Genomic DNA, 18,548 nt, shown 5'->3' with positions numbered 1-18,548 from the left:
TCGCTCATTGTACAAATACGTGCATGCGTATCTCTTCCTCTGTCTCCTGGTAAAACCGCCTCTATCCAGCATATGCAAAGAGACTTGTGACACATTTGAAGTAGTTTGAGGTGCCCATCCACATCCTACAGGTAGGTGTATACATAAACATCCCACCTTCTACACCCTACAAATCCAAGCTTGTCCCAAAACAGTTGGTGCATGTGTGTTGTGCTATAAATAAGTCCTGAGAACCCAAGGGTGTGCGTAGGACACCTATGCGCATGTGCACAAAGTATTCTGCCCAAAACGCATTCCTGCGGACAGCCGTCCCAATTGAGATCATTCACGACATCACCATGCGCGTGGGTCCGATTCTGACCACCGGACAGTGGAAAAGTACAATGTTCTGCAATGTACGGAGTGTTATTGGGAAAGTACACAATTACAAACACCGCACAATGTGCCATTGCACATGCATGTATTTGGTTCAATGATGTAGGCCTCTTTGCCGGTCACAAGGTCTCCACACCAGCCCTACAAAAGGCCACACCCCAGAACTGTTCCTCATTCTGTTTGTAGCTTTTCAGAACAGAGTAACGGCCACATATCTTTGAGGTGTAATTTATTTTGGACCAATTCTGCTATGCTACATTACCTTTGCAAGTAATGCAACCATGTCAGCCCTGCTCACTACGCAGAGTAATGGATAAAAGTATTAACGCCCATTCCTGTGAGCCACACCCACAATACCGATAATTCCCACTGTCCCATTCCCATGGGCAGCATGCTGAAAACGGTAGTATGTGGCACATGTGCTTCCCCAAGTACTGCGAGGGTCATGCCCCAGCAAAGCATTGACAGTCTTTCTTCATCTTCTTTCCAGCACCCCCTCATTGGGTACTGTTAAATAGTCACACATGCATCCACCAATCACATTAAAGAGCTCCCCATGTAACACTATCAATTCTGTACAACAATCCTTTTAGCCTCCACAGTCCCATTTCCATGCCCGCCATGCTCACAAGCCCCGGATGTGGCTTTTGTGCTGTGTGCGGGCATGGGGGAATACATTGCAACCAGGATAGGGGATTTTGTCTTTAGTGGTGGCTCTGAAAAGAGTCTTTTTTTCTTCTAGAGAAGCACTTTCTTTTCAGTTTTTGTAGGGTTTTGTGTTTTCGTCTCCTCCTCAAAATCTTACAGTAAACTCTTCAATGAATCCTGTAGATGGGCAAAAAAAGAGCATCAACAAAGAAATTCCATTTGCATGGAAAAACTCTGAATTTTGAGAATTAATGATGTCATTGTTACAGAAGAACATCCCACGAGCGCACAAAAAATCAGACATGCTTCTGTTGATGAGCCACCTTCTAGCCTCCGACTGGGTACAACATACATTATGATAGTTGCATATTCTTCTTGGTGGTATGGCTGAGAAAACCGCTTGGGCAGTAGGACAAAGCCTCTTCACTGCATTTATCAACCTCTTAAGTTCATGGAACAAATGTGAACAAGCCACCTGACCCAAATGCATACCGCCATAGTGCACAACGACAACATGAGGTGTAGCTAAACTGGCCACTTCTCTGCAAAGTGCAATCAGAGGGCTGAAACTGCGGACATTGACAGTGCACCTTAATGTCCCAACTCCTTCCAAACCAAAATTGCAATCAAAGTCTCTTTCCTGAGCATACCTATGCAGATCTACCACAAAGGCCTCACCCAAAATCAACACAGTGTGTCTCTCCATGTCAGCCCGCCTCACTACGGGGAGCAATGAAAAACAGTATTACTGCCCCTTCCTGTGAACCACACCCTCAGTACCTAATTGGATAATCCCCACAGTCTCATTCCCATTGGCCAGCATGCGGAGAACCGCAGAATGTGGCACGTGCACTTCCCCAAGTACTGCAAGGGTGGCACCCCTGTAAAGCAGGAGCAGTCCTTCTTCCCTGTGCACTATTTTCTGTGCAGCACTACCTCATTGGGTACTGTTAAATAGTCACACATGCATCCACTAATTACATCCAAGACGTCAGCATCTAACACTGTCCGTTCTGTACAACACTTCAGATGTACCATTACACATTCAGACTGCAAGTGGTGTGTGATTCCAAAGCACCTTCAGTAGAAAGTTCAGTAAAACTATTCAAGATTTTTGCAACCACATTCATCCACATGGACACCCATCTCCATACAGTACAGATATGAATTCTTTTTCTTTAGTATGTGTACAACTCTGTTGTAAGTGCCTCTGAGCATGGTCTCTGGAACTGGACATCGATAACATACTTAAAAACATACTGTTTTTTCTCCCATCACCTACCATCAAGTGCCACTGCAATGGTATATGATTTAAATGTTTTCATTTACTGATATTAGCCATTGTAATATCCAAACAGGAACTCTCTTCTTTTCTTCCGACAATGCTACACATTTTGTTCCGCCATAACCCATTTCCTCCAAAATTTGTAAAACTATTGCACAAAGCAGCACTGAATGCATCTTAGCAACGTAAAATAAGCACATACAGTGCATGCATGCAAACAGGATGCCTGCCACTTTCCTTGCACACTTCAACCATAGGTCTGTGCATGTCTCTGAACAAACTGACCTTCTGTCAAAGTTTTCGCGTACACACCACAACCAGAAACATTATTGTGCTGTTCCTTAGCCTCCACAGTCCCATTTCCATGCCTGCCATCCTGAAAAGGCCCGGATGTGACACGTGTAATCCTGAAACTACTGCATAGTCAGAAGAGTTATCATGCTATGAACGGGAGGGGGGGAGACATTTGAAACAGGGTAAGGGATTTCGTCTTTAGTGCTGGCTCTGAAATATTTTTTTATTTATTTTTTATTGTTTTTTTTTTTTACATACTTGCAAAGACCCTTTTTTGTTTTTTCTCTTTATATGACTTTCTGTTTTGTTCTCCTTACATTTTTACCAAATTCTTATAAATGCTTCTTGCACAGTGTAAAAGAAAATAGCATTGCCAATGGTGGCCAAAGAAATGCCAGTTGCATGGAAACAGTGCATATGTTGGGAATTCATGATCTCATAGTGGGTGGAGAACATCCCATTAGTGCACGAAAATGCACCCATACTTCTGTTTATAAGACACCTCCAAGCTCTGGCTGGGGAGAAATTACACTGGCATGGTTCCATAACCCTATTGGGGGCATGCATGAGAAAACCACCTTGACAGTGGAAAAAATCAGCATCACTGCATCACTGCATTCATCAACTTCTTCAGGTGACGGAGCAAACGTCCACACAACGTGTAACCAAAAAGTAGACCTCCATAATGCACCACGCCAAGTTAAACAGTTGCGACAGATGTCACAAATCTGCAAAGGTGAACCAAACCGCCGAAACTGCAATCATAGAGACTGCCCCACAAAGTATCCACTCCTTCCAACCCGAAATTAGCAACAATAGATCTTTGCATGGCATATCAGTGCAAATCTTGCACAAAGGGATCACCCACGATTAGCACTGTGTGTCTCACCATCACTGCCAACCTCACTACACAGCGTATTGGGGAAAAATAATACTGCCCCTTCCTGTGAAACACACCCTGAACACCTGATTGGATAATCCCCAAAGTTCCATTTCCATGGCCACTATTCTCAGAAGCGCAGGACTTGGCACGTGCGCTTCCCCAGTTACAGCAAGGGCCATGCCCCAGTAAAGCAGAGAGAGTCCTTCTTGCCTCTCTGCTGCTCTTTTTGCAGCACTCTGTCATTGGGTACTGTGAAATATTCACACACGCAAGCACCAATCGCATCCAAGACCTCTGCACCCAACACTATTATTTTAAACACTCCATTTCTGCATCCAAAATCATCCAGGGTGGCACCCATCACGACTTTGGCCATGCATCCAAGAGTCTAGGCCACACCCAGCACAACATAATGGAGCCATGCATGCAAACATGTGGCCAGGTATCACAATACACAAACATAACATGCCCAGCAGCATTTCTACCCAACCTCCGCACCATAATGTAGCAATGCATGGAAACATGTAACAGTCAGCAGAATTCACAAACATACCACCGCCTCTGGCACCCCTACCCACTCCCATTCACACAGTATTGTGTCACTGCCATCCAAACCACATAATCTTCACAACATTGGCCTACTCCCAGCAATCTGCACAAAGGACAGAACCCAAGCACATAGAACATCCAGTTCAACCCTCCCCTTTTCTATACTAACAGCATTCCAACCTGCACCTGGAGGGCACACTGCAGTACTTGTCACTGCAGGATGTGTAGCCATACACCTAAACCTGTGGGATGTTCTAACAATCACAACAACCGTGAAAGCAACAATTTACACATATCACTTGGCCAGACCCACTCCAACGTAATGCAGCCATGCATGCAACCATGTGATGTCATCGTTGATGTCCTGGGTGTTAGTTTTAGCAGTGCACAGTGGTGTCACGATTTATGGTAGCTTAGCTTACCATATCTGGAGAATTCCAGGTATTTTTTTGGTTTTACTTGGAACCATAACATCCTTTTAAAAAAGTTTTTTTCACTGAATTTCATAGGTTTTTAGTAGCGCATCTTAACCATACAGTCCCTTTAACAATGTTTTTTACTGAATTTCATAGATTTCTAGTAGCACCACTTAGCCATAACGTTCCTGTAACCAGGTTTTTTCACTGAATATAGATATAGAGATAATGTAAATTTGATAAATGTTTGCTAGGATGCCCTTAGTTTATATACATATGTTTATATATATGTATACATACATAACATAGAACATACTGAACCCCCCACCTGCACTAGTGGGTCTGATATCCACGGACCATGCACCTGTTAGCGGAAGGACTTGGACAACGTCAACACTATCCAAAAACTCAGGGGGTATCTTACATTGTTATATCATCAAAAAAACACTAAACATGTTCAAATAGCAGCACATAAATAAATTACATCCAATAATAAATAAGAAGTGAAACTGTGTATGTAAGACGTGAACAGTCCAATTACATAGTATATGCAACATAGTGGAATATACCAAAACACAATAAATATGCGATTAACAGAATTTTCTCACAGAAAATGCACAGCAAAAATCAACAGGACACACATGCAGCAGTAACAGCAACACTTAGCAAGAAACTAGTGAGTACACTACATTTATTGAATATATTTATAAACTTTCTGTATTAGGTACACTAAAACTAATATTATTATTTTTGTTACACAGAAATGTCCGGTACTTGTTCCGTGGGATGAAATGAAGACAGTGATACTAATGGTAGACACTACACTACTCTATATAAGCCAATTAACAACCATTACTTTATGTGTATTTAAAAATGTTTTTCTAACAGACCATACAGACATTAAAAATAATATACTAAGCAAATGGAGCTAAAAAGTCTTATAAAAAAACTTTGTGGAGGACCACATAAAAGACAAAATTAAATATCACTGTCCCAAATGTACCTGTTCCCTCTCTCCATTTCCCAGCCAACTATCCCCAAACCCTCCCAAGCAAGAAAAAACGTTATGATGAGACTTCCACCCCTTCCTCCCCTCCCATCCATCATGTCCAAACCCCTAATTCCCTTGTATTTGTTTCAGTTTCTGGTTCCCCCTCTCTTTCATAATTCTATACTGTTATACAATAATAAAATATTAAGTGTGTTGTTGGTATATTCCTCTGTGTCTTATTTCTTTTAAAAAGGCAGTTAGGGTGTCCGCGGACAGTGCAGCTGTCCGGGATGTCCTCAATTAACCAAAATGGGGTGTCCTAAGGACACTTTACCTGTTTTTATTATTGATTTATTGATGTGAACATTGTGTGTTATCAGCCTCAGATGAAGAGCTAGGACAGCACGAAACACGTGTCAGGCTGCTTATCATTTTGGAATAAATACCAAAATGTGACTTCTTGTTACTACACAAGTGTGGCACAGTGTTACTGGGACTTCTTCTTACTGTTCGTATTGTTGGCAATCAAAATGGAGTTGTCCTTGGGACACACACGATGTCCGTTTTTCTGCAATTAACCAAAATGCGGGTGTTCTAAGGACACTATACCTGTTCACACTGTCCTCAATCAAAATGGAAGTGTCCGTAGGACACACAAGATATCTGCCTGTCCATAATTGATCAAAATGGGGGTGTCCTAAGGACACTATAGCTGTTTGAATTAGCCATAGTCAAAATGGGGGCGTCCGCAGAACACTAAAGACATCCGCATGTTCGTAGCTATGCAAAATAAAGTGTTATAAGAACATTCCCCCTGTTCGTATTGTCCGTAACCAGAATGAATATGTCCGTAGAACACATAGTCCATCCGCCTGTCCGCAAAGTTGTGACACACATTTGTTTAGTTCAGGCACCTGAACACTGTCCGTAGAACACCTGCGTGCATGCGTAGCACACCGTTGCCCCTACAAACATCGTGCCTGTCAAACAACTGACTGCCGCATGTGTGTCGCACTTTTAATTAGTTCAGGGACTGGAACACTGTTTGTAGAACACCTGCACACATGCGTAGACCCGACCCCACACATTTGGTGTCCTACGGACAGCTGTCCCATTCGCCAATGTGTCCTTGACGTCATCATGTGACCGCACCCGTGCAAAGCGTGACAAACACTGACCGGGCCCCCGGACACCTAAAAAGTGTTTTTTTTTCAGCAATCCAAGGTAGTTTCCTGGGAAAGTTCAGCCTTGCACATGTCCCACACTATGTTCCTGGCGAACTGCATACTTTTTGGAATTTTTTGAGCCCTCTCTTGGTGTTCAAAATATTAAGGGAAAGCGTGGGTGTCCGTGGACACATCGAAAAATCTAAGTATTGGGAATTTAAATTTTAATAGTGTGCCCCATTGAAAAGAGCCTTTTTGGGGTTTTTTGCAGATGCTTCAGAAACACCTTTTTTTTTCTTTTCTTTTCTTCTTATTTTCCTCCAAAAATCATTAGCTTATCCAAAGCATCCATTATGTTCCAAAACAGCATGACCTTTCCCACTAAAGATAAAGATATGCCATCTTCTTTAAAGTAATCAACATTACCAGAGTCAATGGAGTCATTGTTGCAAAAGAACATACCAGCTCTAAGCATAAAAGCAAACATGCCTCGATTGATTAAACACCTACCAATATTTTGCTGAGGACAAAAAACAGAACTATTGTCCCATATGGCGCTAGGTACCAAACCAGAAAAGAAATACCTTGGCATTTGGAAGTAGTTTCATTACTGCTTGAACCAAGTTTTATAGATCTTTAAACAAAGAAGGGGCACTGACATAACCCAAATGCAAAGCACCATAATGCAGGACAACAACATATGGAATTTTAACCCTAGCCATACCTTGGCAAACTTCTACCATTGCCTGTAAATTCAAACCAGGCACAGTGTTCCACACCACCTCCACTCCTTTTACATCAAAATTCTTTCCCATATTCCTACACTTTACATGCTGCTCCAAACAATTCACAAATATATCTCCAAGCACCACCACCCTGACTTTCTCCACCTCCGCCATCTTCACTACACACAGCCTCTCTCAATACGAAGCAGAACCTCAACAACTGATTGGCTAATCCTCAAAATACACTCCCATTTCATGCTTGGAAGCCCCGGATGTCACATTCCTGTCTGCGAACAGCAGCGTTGTCCGCGGAGCCCATAACTAACACTGGGGCAGCTCTTCTACCCTTTCCACTTCACTCTCTGCACCATTCCCTCATTGGCTACTGCAAAGCAGTCACACAACCATCCACCAATCACATGCAAGACCTCTACAGTTAACTCGATCATCACAATTCAGCACTTTAGATGTACTGTTGATTACTCCAGGTACAATTGGGCTGTGACTGCAAAGGACCTACAGCAACTACTCGTAAACTCCAACATTTCTACTTGCAGATTCATGCACATCCACATGCATGAACACAAACTACAGATATGAATATTTTTTGCACAGTACATCATACATGCCAACATTCCGACCCACCTGGGAAGCACATTTCCTGCGAAAAATCGGGAGACAACATTTATGTCATAAGAATGTATTGGGCAAATATGCATTTTCAGCGGGAGAACATGAAAAACAACAATATTTTTCACAGAAAAATTGGGAGTCTCCTGACGAAATTGGGAGGATTGGCATGTATGGTACATGTACATCTCTTGTATAAATGCATGTAAACAGAGTAACTGCCACTTACCCTATGTAACCTGTAAAACAAGCTTACTGTCATTTCTCCAATCTGCTATGATCAAGTGTCACTTGCAAAGCGGGTGTGGAAGGTCCCGTTCTGGAGGATTATAGTGCGGAGATCCCCATGCAGCACCTGACGTGATCTCCTCCCGAGTTGCCTGCATCTCAGCTGAGAGCGAAATTGAGAGCCGCTCCAGCTGCTGTTCTGTCCTCAAGTTAGTGCAAGCCTCAAGGTCAACAAGAGTCTCCCTGAGGTGATGGAGTTCTACCCTCAGGGCTTCCCTGTGGCCCTGGGACTCTATTGATATTGATTGGCGTAGAGTCTCCAGTGCCACCCGTCTGTCCCTGTTGGATGCCAACATGTCCTCCCTGTGTGATTGGCAAATGGAGTCTGTTGCCTGCTGTAGTTGCTCCATCTGCCTTTCAGGGGGGACAATGGAAGTGGCCACCCTCTCCATTGCTTGAGCCATCATCTCAACTGATGCTGCCTGTTGGCTTGCCATACCGTACATGGATTGTTCCCATACGGTATTGCCTGGTGGCGTATGGCCACCGCATCGGTGGGCACCACACCTGTTTGGGGCAAGGCGATCTGCGCCTTGCTGTGCCGGCACTGCCTGAGGCTGCAGGACTGCATTCCCCCTCTGATCTGCTGGCCCAGGAACAGGACCAGACGTTGTGGAGTGTGACCCTGCATCCGTAACCGCCAAAGGCAGACTTACCAACACTGACATCCCCATAGAGGGTTCTACCACTGGTGCAGGGCGGTTGGACAGAACAGAATCCCTGCCAGAAACACTTACCTGCGACGGCACATAGGTGTCGTCATCCGAATCAGCACCTGAATAGAGGTCTTGGGAGGTGCACCCAGAGACACCCCTGGACAGAATGGTCTGCAGCAAGATTGGGTTCTCACCCACCACCACACCATGTCCCCCACTGGTGCCCGGTCGTGCCTGAGATTCCTCCTGGGTCTGCACCATCTCCTCAACCTCAACAGCATCAAGTGCGTCATCCCCTGCAAAAACATGAAAGACAAAAAATGGAAACAGGCATTAGCACCATAGCACACAAATAGGCCTGACAAGCTACAGAACCAGTACATGATTTACACATGTCCCACATGACTATAACCCTCCCATGCATGCATTGTCACTGAGCTGGAAGGGGAGGCAAAAGGCAGACACTGATGACATCAAGATGGAAGAGCAACACATTTGCTGCATGCTGTGTAACACTGCCATCACACATTGGCCTGTGAGTGGCATGTCCGATACACATACATGACACATGCCATCACACCGATGGCATGTACCATAGCTATGGTACATTCCACAAGTACATCCATATGTCAGTGAATGAGTACTGCAGCTATCCATGTGAGATGGACATGATGAGATGAAAAATGCTACATATTGTGACAAAATATGCATGTGCCACACACTGCAACACATCCAATGTACAAAAATACAGTGATTGCAGGCCAATTTACACATCAATGGTTGTGCACTTCAACATGACAGAAAACAACTATCATGTTCCACATTCAAACAGGCCCCAAAAATGTATGTGATCAGGCCAATACTCAATCAGCCTGAATGGTCGAATCATTCAACTAACAAGGTAACACATGTGGGCCAATGTGGGGTTCATCAATGACAGAAGCATGTCACAAATGTGACAATAGGGCTGAGGAATGCGTAGCAAAAGTGGGAGAATTGAAACAATCAGCCTGAACGAACACTGAAAAATACAAATAATGTTGCAAGATGCCACTTCAAGGGCAACTGCCGTAATGTTGCGCTAAATCACTACTGTGGGCAGAAGGAATACTGTCACACCCAAATCCAAGGCCGCTGAATGTTTTGGATGAAGCACATGGGTGACCCATACCACCCAGGCACACACACCCTCACCTGGCACTCAATCAGAACCCGTCACTCAAACAACATACGCATGCACTACACATACATGCATGGGCACTCACCGGACAATGCATCATAATCAGGTAGTTCTCCCACACCTTGGATCTGTTCCTCTGTGACGAAGGCCCCAGCAACAGACTCATGTTCTGTGAGTTTGTTGTCCTCTCGTGGAGCCCCACCGCCAGTCACCAGAGTAGCGGCATGATTTGAGGCCAGCTTGTTCTTTGCTCTGCGTTTCAGGTCATTCCACCGCTTGTAGCAATCATCAGCTGTGCGCCTCACAATTCCAAGGGCACTTATGCGGTCGGCGATGATCTGCCAGTGTGCCTTACGTTGACCAGTTGTGGTCTTGGAACCTGCAGTCACCAGCATTTCGTGCCTATGTGCCGACACATAGGACACAAGTGCATCAAGTTCTGCGTCATTAAAGCAAGGCTTCCTTGACGTGCCAGAGTGTGTAGCCATGGCTGGGGTCTCAGCCTTTCATGCCAGAGCACCCTTCTTCCTCTTCTTTAAAGGTAGAGCGGAGCCAGAGTGGCTTACGCCGCTCTGGTTAGTAGGGGCAGAATCACCAGGGAACTGGGTAGTAGGAGTGTGGGAATGCACATTGACCATAGGTCTTGATGCAGGCATTGGATGCAGGGTAATGTTGGGAGGGGGAACATCAGTTTGATGGACCTGGACTGACACTGTCCTGGCTGGGAGAGTCAGAGCTGGGGCGGATGGAGCTGCAGCTGCCCCTGCAGCCTCCCCACCCTGAATACTTGGGGCAGCAGATGACATAGATGCCCCAGATCCACGTGGCTTTGTGACAACAACTTGCACCGCCACATGTAGCCTAGACTTGCTGACCTGGAAGTCAGCCTGGGAGTCATCCTGTGCCAGGTCAGGTGCCACAATGGGCTGGTCCAACAGGGGCTGAGCTGGGATGGTGTCAGCCATGTTTCCCTCAACCATGGGGGGGTCATGGGTGTCCCTGATTGTTCCTCCACACATGGGGTAGAGGGGTACCCTGCACATCCCGGCCACATCCCCTACCGCGCCCACCACGCCCACCTTTTGAAGGTCGGCCACCTTTGCCTCCCTTACCACTTGGTCACCTCCCAACCATGGCACTGATGTTGTTGTGCATATGGGAGTTGCAGTAAACTATTGTCCTGGGCAATTGGGGGTCAAAGGGGTAGGATACTAGATGGAATCCGTACCCTAGTGCTCCAACAAGGCTGTCTGTGACCCCTGGGGGATGATGACGGGTCACGCAACGCAAAGGAGGCCCAAAATCAAAAATGAACGTGCATGCAACCCCTCATAGACCACGTGCGTGAAAAAATGAACCCGCACTACGCTGTGGCACCCAGAAACACAAAAATAAGCGTACGCGTAATACACGCAGCCTACAATGGCCACTGAAGGGGAACGCGATACACGGGGCAAGCACAGTTGCTAAGTACGTGCGGAACTCACTGTCTGCCTTGAAAAAGAAAGTGAAAAATATGCGCGTGTGCGCGTTGGCAACACCCCCGCCAAAAGAAGAATTGTACGCTGTCTGAGGAGACGGGACAAATGGAGAAGTGAACTCTGTTTGAGGAAACAGGCCCAACAAAAAATCAGAAAAGAGCTGTCAGAGGTAACAGGGAGTACGAACTAGAAACACTGTGAAGTAATCGTGTGCGAACCGACAAGAAGTACAGATTTCACCCACTCTCTCCATGAAAAGCACGTACAAGGAAATGTCGTCCTACATGTAGCTTTTAAACCGGCCCACACGTACACGTCAGATACGCGTGTACGCTGGCCCTTTCCTCCAATTACATGCGATGACACTCGGACGTGCAGTTTTTCCACATGTGCTCTGTCATCACGTGCTATGAGGGAAACGGCTGCATGCATAATGTAACTTACGCGCTTACGCGCTATAAGGGCCTTTGGTCCAATAAAATCGCGTGCGTGTGCTGACACGCTTACGCGCTAAGGCCCTTTCCTCGAATTGCACGCTGACATGCAATTTTTTCACGTGCCAAATCACTCCATATCAAGCTGGCCATGCGAAAACACACGGAAGACCGCGCTCCTGCCCAGAAGGCTGAATTACTGCCCCCCAGATCCCCCAGCACGCTCCCACCTGCCATCCGCTGCTGCCTGACTGCCTGCTGCCCACGTGCCCTGCCATTTGCTGCCTGGACGTCAGCCAAGGGTGTAGTTGCTGTGACCACCCCTGCTGGAACCGAAGACACCCGACTGGGATTCCATCGCTCCTCAGCCTAGCCCCAGGACCCAGTTGCCCACCCACTCCTGCCTCTGGGGTTTCCATGTCCAGCACAACACCATCTGGCAGCACCGGCAACCCCCAGCCAGATAGGCAGAAGGCCACCAGCTTCACTGCCACCGAAGTTGGTGTCCTGGTGGAGCAAGTCTTGGGGCAGTATGATGCCCTCTTTGGAAGTTTGGGCGCCGACAATGAAGGACGGACCAGGATCTGGATGGACATCGTGACTGCCATCAACGCGGAGGGGGTGGCAGTCCATAACTTACATCATGTCAGGAAGCACTGGGAGGACTGGGGCCAGCTGTCGAACCATCAAATGAGGGTCCTGGAACGCATATGCCCAGCACTCTACGTCCACATCCTTGAGAGGCAGACCCGTCTGGAGTCGAGCAGTAAGTGTACATGCATGTTGATAGTACACTGTGCGTGTCGTGGTGTGCCAGTAATGTGCAGGTTGCACATGTGTTTATGTAGGGCCATGTAGGGATGTGTATGAACATGGGTGTGAGTCCTCTCAGTTGTGAGACACATTGATGGTATATGTGTTGGTAAGCATGCTGGGCAAATGCAGGGCAAATGCTGGGCAAATGCAGGTGTGGGAGCACACATGTTTGAATTTCTGTGTATGTACATTGGCATGGTTGTGACATGGATGGTGGTTCATAATGCATGTATATGCACTGTGTACATGTGCATGTATGTGTATCTGACAAGTGTGCAACTGTGATGCAACATGGATGCACGTGACACTGAAATGTAGAAGGATGAATGGCAGATGTGACATGTATGGCGATCTCATCACTGCAAGAGTTGGAGGAGATGTAGACATGCATGTAAGTGTGGTGGCATGTGTGCATGTCTAGTGCACTCCTTTGGCTGTTCATGCTGTTGTATGTGTATGGATGGTGCTGCCTGGTGCAATATTGCTGTTGAAATGTTCATGTGTCTGAGTTAAAATTACATGTGTGTCGTGGAGTGTGATGCTGTGTCTGTAGTTAAACTATGCCACTCATGTGCAACTGTCGTGTGTATCAGTCCATTGTACAGTGCCCTGATGTCTGTGTTTTATCTCTCCCTGTCTGCTGTGTCAACTGAAGAAGAGGGTGGAGAGGGTGCTGTGGAGCACAGCGGCAGGGATCATCCCGCCAGCTGGAGATGCAAGGCCCGGCTCCCCTCACAGGTTGTCATCTTGTCGGGAGTGAGGACTCCGGTGCCGCATCCCAGGCTGCAGCTGCCGAGGGAAGGTCCAAGAGGCAGAGGTCGTAGTTGGACTCCTCGGCAGCAGAAGGGGCAGCTGAGACCCCACAGGGTCCGACGGAGGAAGATGGCACAGAGTCATCCAGGCTGGTGGGGGGTTTGGTGAAGGGGGAGGCCGTGCAAGGGATGGACACGGGGTCTGGAGGTGGGGATTCCACTGGTGCTAGTGGTGCAGTGCAGGGGCAGGGACAGGAGGCAGCACAGGCCACCGTGGAGGTGCCTGTGTTTAATCCTGTTCCCGATCCTGTGACTGCATTATCCCACACCAGCAGCGATGCCTACGTCCAGACCCATTTTCAGGGAGGGGATCCGCTTACAACAACTGGCTTTCCTCTCCCTGCGGACGTGGCTATCCGGGACTGGGTTGAGCCTGTCCTGGGTGGGGTGGCGTTGCGTCAACGGGCCATGCGAGGTGACCTGCAGTCTTTTCATGAGGAGACTGCACGTCATATTGAATGTCTCGTTGACCGCGTTGACCTACTGGGACAGCTCACCAGGGCCAGATTCCTTCGTTTGCTGGACCTTGTTCCTACCCCCTCCTCAACTGAACCCCCTATGATCCAGTCGTACTCCATGCCATCTTCCCACCCATGTATCACCTGGATACCCTGTGGAGCTGCCTCTCATCCTGCGGCCAGGCTGGTGGAGGACACATCCCTGCCACAGTTGGGAGTCGGACGTCCTGCAGGAATAGCCACATAAACAACTGCACCCCAGCCGGAGGAGGATGTGCAGGCAGCAAGAGCCAGGGCACAGTCAGAGGCACAGTAGCAGCACCAACAAGGTGGGAGCCATGATGGCTAGGGGCCTTCGTCATTGAAGGGCCAGGCATTGGCCAGTGGGCAGGAGGACCCAGGACTGGAAGTGTCTTCCGTGTGGCAGCGGTTAGGCCATGCTTTTGATGCGAAGCAGCAGCGGGCAGAAGAGGCACGGCTCACAGTGGTCAGGGCAGAGAACTCCATGCGGAGGGCCCTGAGGCTGGTCGAGTGCCTCGAGGCAATTCGCAGGGAGTTGGAGGAGAAGATGTTGTCGTCCCTGCGAACCCTTGGGGCCATGGAAGAGGACCGCCTCCAGGACATTGAGCAGGAGGTCGATAATGCCCTGGCCCGGGACATCCAAAAGTGAGCCGTCGGACTAGCCCGCTGCCATTGTAAATAGTTTTTAGAGTTAGGTTTCCTTTTCATTTTCCTTTTATTTGTGGTCAATGGACAATGCCACACACATTTGTATATAGTTATATTCTTAGGTAGTTTCTTAGGTAGGTTTCATTTGTTTAGTTGGGCTCATGGACCCTTTACATCGTTGGACAATGGATTGATTTATTTTTGGGATTTTTGCACATGGATGAATGGATTTTTATTTTGGACAATGGATTTGTATAGTTACATCATGGATTCATTTGGATTTTTTTTTTTTCATTATGGACATGGAGTAATGGGTTTTTTTTCAGGACAATGTCTTGTAAATAGTGGACTATGGATTGATTTCACATTTTTATTTATCATTATGAACATGAAACAAAGGATCTCCTTTTTTTACCCTTTTTTGGATTTGCGTTGGTGGAGGGAAAGTTTGGACTATTTTTCTTTCAAATGTTTTTGCATTGCTTATTTTCATTCACTCTCTTTTTCACATGCTTTTCATTTCATGTTTGATATTTTGGTATGATTTAATTTCATTTATTTATTGTGTGGGATTTGCTCATTGGGTTGATGCTTGTGAAATTGTGGGTTTACACAAGCAATGCCAACCAGTGTGTGTGTGTGATGGACATGTGTTGATGTACATAGTTGAGTTTTGGTTTGTGTCTTGAGATAGGCATGTCAGTGTGGGGTGGATTGGGAAATCATTGCATCTCAAGAATGGGGTGGCTTGATGTGGTATTGTTTGGTGTAGAAGTGGGCCATGACTGTGCATCTTTATTTCATGTAGGGGGGGACATGAATGGGACATGAGTGGGGGCCTGCTGGCAGGTGCCCCTGACTGCATGGGGGGTGGGGGCGCAGGGGGGACATGAGTGGGGGCCTGCTTGCAGGTGCCCCTCACTGCTGGGGGGTGGGAGTGCAGGGGGACATGAGTGGGGGCCTGCTGGCAGGTGCCCCTGACTGCTGGGTGGTGGGGGTGCATGGGGACATGAGTGTGACATGAGTGGGGGCCTGCTGGCAGGTGCCCCTGACTGCTGGGGGGTGGGGGTGTAATGGGACATGAGTGGGGGCCTGCTGGCAGGTGCCCCTGACTGCTGGGGGTGGGGGTGAAGGAGAACATGAGTGGGGGCCCACTGGCAGGTACCCCTGACTGCTGGGGGGTGGGGGTGCAAAGGGACATGAGTGGGACATGAGTGGGGGCCTGCTGGCCTGTGCCCCTGAATGCTGGGGGGTGGGGGTACAGGGGGACATGAGTGGGGGCCTGCTGGCAGGTGCCCCTGACTGCTGGGGGGTGGGGGTGTAGGGGGACATGAGTTGGAGCCTGCTGGCAGGTGCCCCTGACTGCTGGGGGTTGGGGGTGCAAAGGGGCATGAGTGGGTGATCAGTAGTGTAAGCTGACATGTGGCTTGGCTGGGGGGCATGCCCATGGTAGATGGGCTGACTGCGGGACATGACCAGGGGTGCAGGGTAGTCCCCTGTGGTGTGGGCTGCATGCAGGGGCCGTGGGGGGTGTAGAGGGAACACCTGGGAGGACCCACACTGCCAATTCACGTATAGGAGTCCCTGCGCACCCCCGAAATTCAGTACACCACTCTGACAGCAAAATCGTGTGTGAAACTTCCCGCGCACCCCAGGGATACACGTACACCACTCGCACAGGGCCAATCGCGTGTGAAACTTCCCGCGAACCCCAGTAATACCCGTTCCCCGCTTGGCAGCCCTGTAAACTGGTCCAGGGTTAGCGCAGCCCTTTGCACTGGATTGGGGATTTTGAAGGATTTTCCTTGCGCTAGGGGCGTTCTTTGTGGCGTAATTGGCGCTGCTGCAGGGTCGCTGCGCCACTCTGCGCCACGGCTGGTTTGGGAGGCTAAAATCGATGAATACGCTGTGTGCGAAAATGGATTTTAGCACACACGGCGGGTGCAGACATTCGCACGCGCATACTGTGCGCCAGCCGTGTGCGCCACTTGTGCGCGAAATTCTATGAATTACCCCCTATATATCACTTTCCCACATGTACCTGTTCCCCCTCTCTATGTCCTAGTCAACTATCCCCAAACCCTCCCCAGCAAGAAAAACGTTACAATGAGACTGCGATCCCTTCCTCCCCTCCCATCCATCATGTCCAAACACCTAATTACCCTGTACTTGTTTCAGTTTCTGCTTCCCCCTCTCTCTCGTAATTTTTTTAAAAGGCAGTTAGGGTGTCCATGGACAGCGCGGGTGTCCGGGATGTCCATAATTAATGAAAATGGGGGTGTCCTAAGGACACTATACCTGTTCATACTGTTCGCAATCAAAATGGAGGTGTCCACAGGACACTAAATCCTTCCGTATGTCCGCAACTATTCAAATTAAGGTGTCCTAAAAACATCCCCCCTGTTCGCAATGTCCGCAACCAGAATGAATATGTCCATAGAACACATATCCTGTCCATCTGTCCGCAAAGTTCTGACGCACATTTATTTTATTCAGGGACTTGAACACTGTCCGTAGCACACCCGCACGCATGCGTATCACACTTATGGGTCCTACAAACATCGTGCCTGTCAGTAACTGTCCCCCGCACTTGTGTCACACTTTTAATTAGTTTGGGGACAGGAAGACTGTCCATAGAACACTCACACACATGCGCACAACATACCCCGGCAATTTGCTGTCCTACGGACAGCCGTCCCATTCGTGAACGTGTCTGCGATATCATCATGTGACCACACCCACGCTGAGCATCAGCCCTTGTTCATGGACAGTGTCCGGGCTGCCATACATGTAAAAAGTTCTTTTTTGAGCCATCCAAGGTATTGTCAAGTAAAAGTTCCCCATTGCACATGTCCCAGTCAATGTCCCTGGCAAGCTACATACTTTTTGGATCTTTTTGAGTCCTTTCTTGCTGTTTGATGTGTGTGCGGACAGCACGGGTGTCCGCGGAGCACACACCTGCACCCCTATAAAAGGCCACACCCCAGAGCTGATCTTCATTGTGCTTCTGGCTACCTGACAGAGAATTGCTCCTGACCTGCATTGCTGGTGACTTCTGCCTGCTGTTCTCCAGATGGCAACCATGGCTACTTCGGCTTCATCAGCACCCCCACCCCCTCCACCACCACCACATCCCCAAGGGCCTGCAGAGGGGAACAGGCTTGAGGATCCTTAGGAGAGTGATGAAGAGGATGAAGAGGATGAGGTAGTGAAAGTGCCTACTACTAGCACTCATTGTGAGTCTTGGGTGTGGCGGTTACCACTCTTGATGGAGTGCCAAAAGCTTGTGCAAACGAGGTAATCTGCACTCAGTGCAAGATGGTACTGAGTCGTGGAAAGTCTGGTTCGTATAGCTATGGTACTACATAAATGAAGCAGCAGCTAAAGTCATTCCACAGTGGGGGTATTCGTAAAGTTGTACATTGCGATAAACGTAGTAGGTTGATTTCCCCTGCAGCATATTCCGTTTCCACTTCTGCCACCACAAGAGACACTCAGGTGGGACAGCACATCCATCCAGCTGCCTCGGAGGCCATTCATGATGCTGTTGACCCTTACCTTTCGAGGGTCACAGGATTGTTCATGTACTGCGACGTAATACTCTGCAGGGGGGAGAACCTTCGGAGTGCTTTCGAGACTGCGGTCAAGGAGCACGAGAAGAACTGCCCACGACCTGAATAAGGACCACCCTACATTTTCCTCTCTCCACCTGCCCTTTCTTATCCATGTGGTTGGTGTCCCTTCCTTACCTTCCTTTCCTCTTCTTTCCTTGTGTGTTGTGTTTAAAAAACA

Source organism: Ambystoma mexicanum, chromosome 3p, assembly GCF_040938575.1.
Source record: "Ambystoma mexicanum isolate Mex_15411 chromosome 3p, UKY_AmexF1_1, whole genome shotgun sequence".
Lineage (NCBI taxonomy): Eukaryota > Metazoa > Chordata > Amphibia > Caudata > Ambystomatidae > Ambystoma > Ambystoma mexicanum.
The sequence above is the reverse complement of the archived record's forward strand: the minus strand, read 5'-3'. Positions refer to the sequence as shown.